The sequence below is a fragment of the Rattus rattus genome, chromosome 2, assembly GCF_011064425.1.
Source record: "Rattus rattus isolate New Zealand chromosome 2, Rrattus_CSIRO_v1, whole genome shotgun sequence".
Taxonomy (NCBI): domain Eukaryota; kingdom Metazoa; phylum Chordata; class Mammalia; order Rodentia; family Muridae; genus Rattus; species Rattus rattus.
The window spans coordinates 49,239,055-49,247,485 of NC_046155.1; the positions used below are offsets into that span (position 1 = coordinate 49,239,055).

At 42.7% G+C, this 8,431-nt stretch overlaps 1 pseudogene; it reads right to left on the minus strand.

The window, feature by feature from the left end:
• Positions 1–459: 459 nt before the first annotated feature.
• Positions 460–2,407, minus strand: LOC116891277 (annotated as a pseudogene).
• Positions 2,408–8,431: the final 6,024 nt, after the last annotated feature.

The following is an 8,431-nucleotide window of genomic DNA, read 5'->3' on the forward strand; positions in this document are numbered from 1 at the left end:
TTGAATGTAGGAACATGCATATGGTGCACGAACTCCATTTGTCTACTATAGGTAAATGTTCAGATAGCATTAACATTATGAAATAACTGTGTATATCTTTATGCTGGTCATATAAAGTAGAGTACTTGGCAGTGTATCAATTTTTCTTAATTAGTGCCTCAGAAATGGATTCTGTATCACTTGTGTGATCTGACCCATGTAGAGGACACAATAAATTTCTCTTTCTAAAGATCTTGTGTTGAAATAAACTTATAAAAATACTCCCAGCACTTTTCCTCCAAGAAAGACTAGGGAAACCATGAATCTCAGTTGGCTAGAGGAGGGGTTATCAAAATCCTTGTGTGAGTTTTTCTTTATTTTTCTTTTTCGTTTTTAGTGCCAATTTAAATAGTTTTATTATTCCATGTTACTTGTTTTGGGTTCCTGTGGAATAATGCTATACCCTCTACTTAGACTGACTTAATCAACCTCTTCAATGGTGGGGCTTGAAGAAGCACCACCAGATGGAGGAGCTCCTCCACCAGGAAAGCCACCAGGCATTCCTCCACGCATGCCACCAGCACTCTGGTGCAGCTTGGTAACGATAGGGCTGCAGACCTTCTCCAGTTCTTTCTGCTGATGCTCAAATTCCTCCTTCCCTGCAGTCTGGTTCTTATCCAGCCAGCTGATGGTTTCATTGCACTTGTCAAGAATCTTCTGTTTGTCCTCTTCGTTGATCTTGCCTTGAAGTTTTTCATCTTCAACAGTTGCTTTCATGTTGAAAGCATAAGACTCCAGCGAGTTCTTAGAGGAAACCTTGTCTCTCTGCTTCTCATCCTCAGCTTTGTACTTCTCAGCCTCTTGGACCATGCACTCAATATCCTCCTTACTCAAGTGGGCCTTGTCATGGGTGATGGTGATCTTGCTCTCCTTTCCTGTGCTCTTATCTACAGCAGAAACATTGAGGATGCCATTGGCATCAATGTCAAAAGTAACCTCAATCTGAGGAATCCCACGGGGTGCTGGAGGTATGACTGTGAGTTCAAACTTCCCAAGCAGGTTGTTGTCCTTGGTCATGGCCCTTTCACCTTCATACACCTGGATGAGTACACCTGGCTGGTTGTCAGAGCAGGTGGTGATAGTCTGAGTCTGCTTGGTGGGAATGGTGGTACTGCACTTGATGAGGACAGCCATGACTCCACCAGCAGTTTCAATCCCAAGGGAAAGAGGAGGGACAGCCAAGAGCAGCAGATCCTAAACATTCTCAGACTTGTCTCCAGATGGAATGGCTGCCTGGACAGCTGCACCACTGGCAACAGCTTCAACGGGGTTAATGCTCTTATTCAGTTATTTTTCACTGAAGAAGTCTTGCAGAAGTTTCTGGATCTTGGGGATTCTGGTAGAACTACCCACCAGGACAGTATCATGGATCTGTGACTTGTCTAGTTTAGCATCTTGAAGGGCCTTCTTTATAGGGTCCTAGAGGGTCCAGTGTGCCACGGAACAGGTCAGCATTCAACTCCTCAAATCGAGCACGGGTAACGGAGGTGTAGAAGTCAATTCCCTCATAGAGAAGACCAATCTCAATACTGGCCTGGGTGCTGGAGGAGAGGGTGCACTTGGCCCTCTCGCAGGCAGTGAGGAGACGCCTGACAGCTCTCTTGTTCTCACTGATGTCCTTCTTATGCTTTCACTTAAACTCAGCAATGAAATGGTTGATCATTCGGTTATCAAAGTCTTCTCCACCTAAGTGGGTGTCTCCAACTGTTGATCTGACTTCAAAAATTCCATTGTCAATAGTAAGGACTGACACATCAAAAGTGCCACCTCTCAAGTCAAAAACCAGCACATTCCTTTCAGCTCTGACCTTCTTATGTAAGCCACAGGCAATAGCAGCAGCATGTGGCTCATTGATAACTGGAAGTACATTGAGGCCAGCAATAGTTCCAGCATCGTTTGTTGCCCTGCTGAGAGTAACTGAAGTAAGCTGGCACCATGACCACGGCATTGGTAACTGTCTTTCCAAGGTAAGCTTCCGCAGTTTCCTTCATCTTTGTCAGAACCATTGAGGACACTTCCTCTGGGTAGAAACTTTTTGTCTCCCCTTTGTACTCGACTTGGACCTTGGGTCTGCCTGCATCGTTCACCACCATGAAGGGCCAGTGCTTCATGTTAGACTGAACAACAGCATCATCAAACCTACGTCCGATCAGACGTTTGGCATCAAAAACTGTGTTGGTGGGGTTCATTGTAACCTGATTCTTGGCTGCATCCCCAATTAATCATCCTGTGTCAGTGAAAGTAACATAGCTCAGCGTGGTGCAGTTACCCTGGTCATTGGCAATATTTCCACCTTTCCATGCTGGAAGACACCCACACAGAAGTAGGTGGTGCCAAGATCAATGCCAACTGCAGGTCCCTTAGACATGGTTGCTTGTATGTAGGTCTGGCTGTGCTGACGGCGAGACCACACAGAGACTGGAGAGCTGGCTCCGCGATCAATGAGACCTGAGTCTTTCTTTTCTTATAAAAATTTGATATGATGTATTCAACTCTAAGAACTACTGTTCTTGGCTTGATCATCAATGAAACCCCCATCTACTATATACCCTTGTAATGACATTGGGAATTGTTCTAAACCAATTCATTGCATATTGTCTGAGTCACTATTCACATTTTCCGAGAAGGTCAACATAAATGTTTGAATCTTCACCTCTTATTTCTACTACCCTACTCCTTAGTTTAAACCCTCTATGTTTCTATATGTGATCCTCTGTTTTGTGAATGGTGTAAATGTCAATAATGCAGCTTGGTTGGTTTCAATGCCTAGTGAACATGGAGTGCTCAATAAATCTTGGCTTAAAAATGATGAAGCTCAAGGTTTTCCTTTTCTGACCTTTTGTATTTTACGTGGCATATGATCTTTCTATACATTTATATACATTGCAACCAGATTTCATGTATATAACATGCACATTTTTTTATTTGTGTGTGTGCATGTGTGTGTGTGTGTGTGTGTGTGTGTGTGCATGCACACACATGCACACAGATGTATACATATTATTATAGAGTTTAGCCTGGGATATTTGTTTGTTGTGTAACATGCACCTTATTTCCTGGAAAAGTCTCTCATTGGCTTGGAACTCCCTTATTAGCATAGATTGTCTGGACATTGAGCCACATGGATCTTCCTCTTTCTAAAATTCTGCACTGGGATTGAAAATGGTGGTATCACACTCAGACATTAACATGAATGATCACAAAGTAAATAATTTAGGGAATGAAATGTTCTCTCAGACTTGGATTTTCTCTTTCATGATATTGTTTCCACTCAATGGGGACATCGTAGTCCTTTACAGATATCTCCATCTACGACTTTCAAATTATGTTCTCCTGCTACAATTTCTAAGCACAATAAGGTAGTACCTTATAATATGTGGATAACATTAGCTAAAATGGCCAACAAAGGGGAGAGAGAACCTGTAGAGACCATATCCAGAGGTTAGGCATGGCCTGCAATGGAGGGATGTGGCCACCCAACCATCTCAAAAATTTTAATCCAGAGTTGGTCCTGCCTAAAGGAAATACAGGGACAAAGAGTAGAGCAGAGACCAATGGAAAGGCCATGCAGAGACTGTCCCGCTGGGAATTCATACCATATGTGGACACAAAACCCAGACAATATTGCTGATGCCGAGTGTGCCTGATGACAGGAGTCTGATATAGCTGTCTCCTGAGTGGCTCTGCCAGAGCCCGACCAACACAGATGTGGATGCTCACAGCCAACCATAGGGCTGAGCACAGGGACTCTAATGGAAGAACTAGGGGAAAGACTGAAGGAGCTGAAGGGGTTTGCAATCCCATAGCAAGAGCAACAATATCAACAACCAGACACTCCCCCCACCCTAGAGCTCCCAGGGACCAAAGCACCAACAAAGGAGTACACATAGAGGGACCCATGGTTCCAGCTGCATATGTAGCAGAAGATGGCCTTATCTGGCACCAGTGGGAGGGGAGTCCTTTGGTCCTGTGGAGGCTTGATGTCTGAGTGTAGGGGAATGCCAGGGCAGGGAGACAGAAAGGGGTAGGTGGATGAGAGGAGCAACACCCTCATAGAAGCAGCGGGAGGTGGATGGGATTGAATTTAACAGCATTATACAAAGCTCATTTTTCAGTACATTTAAAAATTTAAATCCTACATCTTTCATACAACATATTAATACTTTGCTTAGGCCATAAGTGTTTCCCACTTAGGATGAAGTATGAAGGACACTATACTTCAAGTAAAATGCTATAACCTAGGCAAAGAATATTAGCAGAGTAATATGCTAACTTGTTGGAGCACACATGTGAAAGAAAATCAAATATTAGAGTCAATCATGCTAAACAGAAACCTAGATAAAGAGATTGACAGACCAGGAAAATCTTCAACAGCATTTTGGAAGAAATTATTTAATCTATTATGAGCTAAGGAATGTGAACAAAAGAAAAATTCATGTATGGCTATGCTCAGATATATATGAACATCCAAGATTAGGAAAGGCATATTTTGTATTGACATGAAATTGAAAATGTAAAGTCTTTCAAGCCATGTGCGTGTATATATATGTGTTATGCATGTTTGTGTATATGTGTATTTGTAGATATTTCCACTTTAGTTCTTGTGTTTTATGGGAAAGTATCACATGATTTCAAACATGCTTTAAACTCACTGGTAATTTTTAGTGTAATTAATGATTTCGGACCTGTATGTCCAAGAATGATCATGTGATTTGTCCATGTTAGAAATTTGCATACAAAAGAAAAATACTGATGACAATGGGGAAGAATTTAAGGTGGGAAAAGGAAAGAATTAAATTTATGGTTAAAAAGACAGTTACATGCTTGCTTTTTGTGATTAATCTCTGTATCTTATGAATACCCACCATATGCAGATTACCATCTGGAAAACTAGTAGAGGAAAGCTAGAGGGATAATGTTTTATGGATCTCCATATTCCAATATTTTCTGGTCTCCAAAGTATTATGAAATAAAGAACCAGAAACCCATCTTTCCCAACTTTCTGGCTCTCATTAACTAGTTTCTATTCTGAAACTCTGACCATGTCTCTGGCTCCCTGAAACATACAACTGAAAATACTTTTAAGTATTTTCTTAACATTATAAATATGATAATCTATTCACATTCATCAGTTTTAAAGACATATATTTATTTATTGAAAATAGAATCTCCTCTCATTCAATACATCCAAATCATAGTTTCCCATCCCTCTACTCCTACCACTCCCCCACCTTCCCTCTGTCCCAGAATCAGTCATTTTTCTTTCCATTCAGAAAGGAGCAGGACTCCAAGGGACAACAATCAAAAATGATAAAACAAGATACAATAAGACAAGGCAAAAGCCCTCATACAGAGGCAGGTAAAAAGACAATGCAATAGGAGGAAAAGGATCTCAAAAGTAGGCAAAAGAGTCAGAGATACACCCACTCCCACTGTTAGGAGTCCCAAGCAAACACCAAGCCTGCAGCCATAACCTACATGCAGGAGCCCTGCTTCAGTCCTGCCAGGCTCTGTGCTTGGCACTTCAGTTGCTATAAGCCTGTGTCCTCTATTACCATTGTAGATTCCAGGACATCTCCAACATCCCTCCTCCCAACACACCCATTCTAATTCCAGACAGCTTTTCCTCACTCTCTCACTCCATCTCTTCTACATGCACCTGAATCCTACCCCCCCCCTGAAAAAAAATCTATTCTATTTCTTCTTCTCAGGGAGATCTATACATTCGCCCTAGAGCTCACCTCTTTATCTCATCTCTTCATGTCTGTGGATTATAACATGATTATCATATACTTAACAGCTAATATATACTTATCACATTTGTCTTTCTGGGTCTGGGATTACTTCACTCAGGATGATTTTTCTAGTTGCATCCTTTTCTGGCTTTTTTTTTTTTGAATAATACTCCTTTGTGTAAAATGTACCACATTTTCTTTATCCATTCTTCAGCTGAGGGATATCCAGTTTCTGGCTATAATAAATAAAGTTGCTACGAATAGAGTTCATCAAGCATCCTCCTTATGAAGTATCCTTTGGATGTAAGGCCAAGTGTGGTATAGCTTGGTCTTGAGGTAGATTGACTCCTACTTTTCTGAGGAACATTCATATTGATTTCCATAATGGCTTGTCTTAGGCTTTCCATTGCTGTGAAAAAACACCATGGTCAAGGCAACTCTTAAAATGTATAACATTTAATTGGGGCTGGCTTATAGATTCAGAGGTTCAGTCCATTATCATCAAGGCAGGAAGCAGGTCAGTATCTAGGCAGTCATGGGACTGGATGAACCAAGAATTCTAGATTTTTGGTTGGAGAAGACTGATTCCCACATGGGTAGAAGTAGGGTCTCTAAGCCTACAGTCATAGCAACACACCTCCTCCAGCAAGGTCACACCTCCTAACATTGCTACTTCTGGGCTAAGCACATTCAAACCTCCACATTCTACTTCCTGGCCCAATAGGTTTGTTCAAACACATGAGTCTGTGGGGGCTATTAACCCAGAAATGTTCCTGTCCAAAGGAAGAATAGGGACAAAAAAATGGAACTGAGACTGAAGGAAGGACCAACCAGGGACTGCCCCACCTGGGGATCCATCATGTCTGTAGACACCAAACCCAACACTGTGGCCAGGGTCAAGAGGTGCTTGCCAAAAGGAACCTAGTGTGACAATTCCTGAGGAAATCACCAATTCAGATGTGAATCCTGGAGCCAACCATTAAACTGAGCTCAGGGAACCAGGTGGGGGAGCTGGCAGAATGACTAGAGGAACAGAGAGTGATTGCAGCCCCATTGGAAGAACAACATAGTCTGGCCTGGCCACCCAGCTCTCCCAGAGTCTAGACTACCAACCAAGGAATGTACCTGGAGAGATCCATGGCTCCAGATACATATGTAGCAGAGGCTGGCCTTGCCTGACATCAATGGGAGGGGAGGCACTTGGTCCTCCAGAGGCTTAATGCCCCAGCACAGGGCGATGCTGGAGGGGTGGGGTGGGAGAGTGAGGGAGCATAGGCAAAGGGGAGGGGGAGGGCAGATGTGAGATGGGGCTAGTGGAGGGTAACCAGGAAGTGGAATCTCATGGGATGGGAGTTGGTGGAGAAGATAACTGGGATAGAAAAGAATGGAATGATTAAACAAATGAAAAAAATGTAAAAAAAATTAAAAAAACAAAGAAAAATATATTTAGTCCAACTTTAAAAGTCCCCACAGTCTTTAGCACTCTCAACGATGTTAAAAGTCTTTTCTGAGATTCATTCACTACTTTACTATAAACCCCTATGGAGATTCATTCTTCACTTTACTGTAACCCCCTATAAAGTCAAAATCAAAAAGCAGATCATATACCTTAAACATGACAGAATATACGATACTATTCCAAAACTCTATAGGGAGGAGATACTGGACCAAACAAAAACAACAACAACAAAAACCAAACCAAAACAAAAACAGCTGAGCAAACTTCAAACTCTGCATCTCTGTCTGATGTCAAAGCTCTCTTCAAATCCCCAACTCCTTACATTTTTGTTGATTGCAACAAACTTGTTTCTCATGAGATGGTTCCATTCTGTTAATACCTTTCCTCAGGGGGTTTCCCACAGCTCTCGCATCTCTAGTATCCTCCCTCCTCCCTCCCTCCCTCCCTCCCTCCTCCCTCCCCTCCCTCCCCCTCCCTCTCGTTCTTAGGAGGAGGAAAAGATCATTTATTGGGGGATCCTGCATCACTTCTTGGCCGCTGCCTTCCTCATGGCTGCCAGCACATTGCTCAAGCTCCTCCCGCTTTCTCTTGGCCCGGATGTGCATGGCCACCCTCTTGATGAACTAGAGTGCATGCTTGTCTTTGGATACCTTGAGCAATTCTGTGGTACACAGCTCATAGGGCTGGAAGCCGCACACCTCCTAGATCATGTCCAGCACGAACTTGGTGTGCTTGGTGAGGCGCCCGCGAGCTGCCTGCCAGCTGTGCCTCAGCTTGCTAACATTCTTGTGGCCCTTGTTGTGGCCCAAGGCCATTGGGTAGCACAGGGCCATGGCTGCTGCTCTCTGATTGTGGCCAGGACAGGAAGAAAGGCGCTGCGCAGAATCCTGGGCAATACCTGTTGTTCCTTCTTTTTAGTTTTTTTTTCTTTTATATGTGATACCAGTGGTTTTTTCTATTTTTCTCCTGACTTTTAAAAGTACATTATCCATATATTTTTATTTATTGATAGTTTCATACATATATGCAATGTATTTAGGTCCTTTTCCTCCCTAGTGCTGCCTGCAACTACAATGTCATCTTGTCCTACAAGAATTTTTATTTATTTCACATTCTATTGCGTGTTTTGTGTGTGTGTGTGTGTGTGTGTGTGTGTGTGTGTGTGTGTGTGTGTGTGTGTGTGTATTTTGCATGGGAT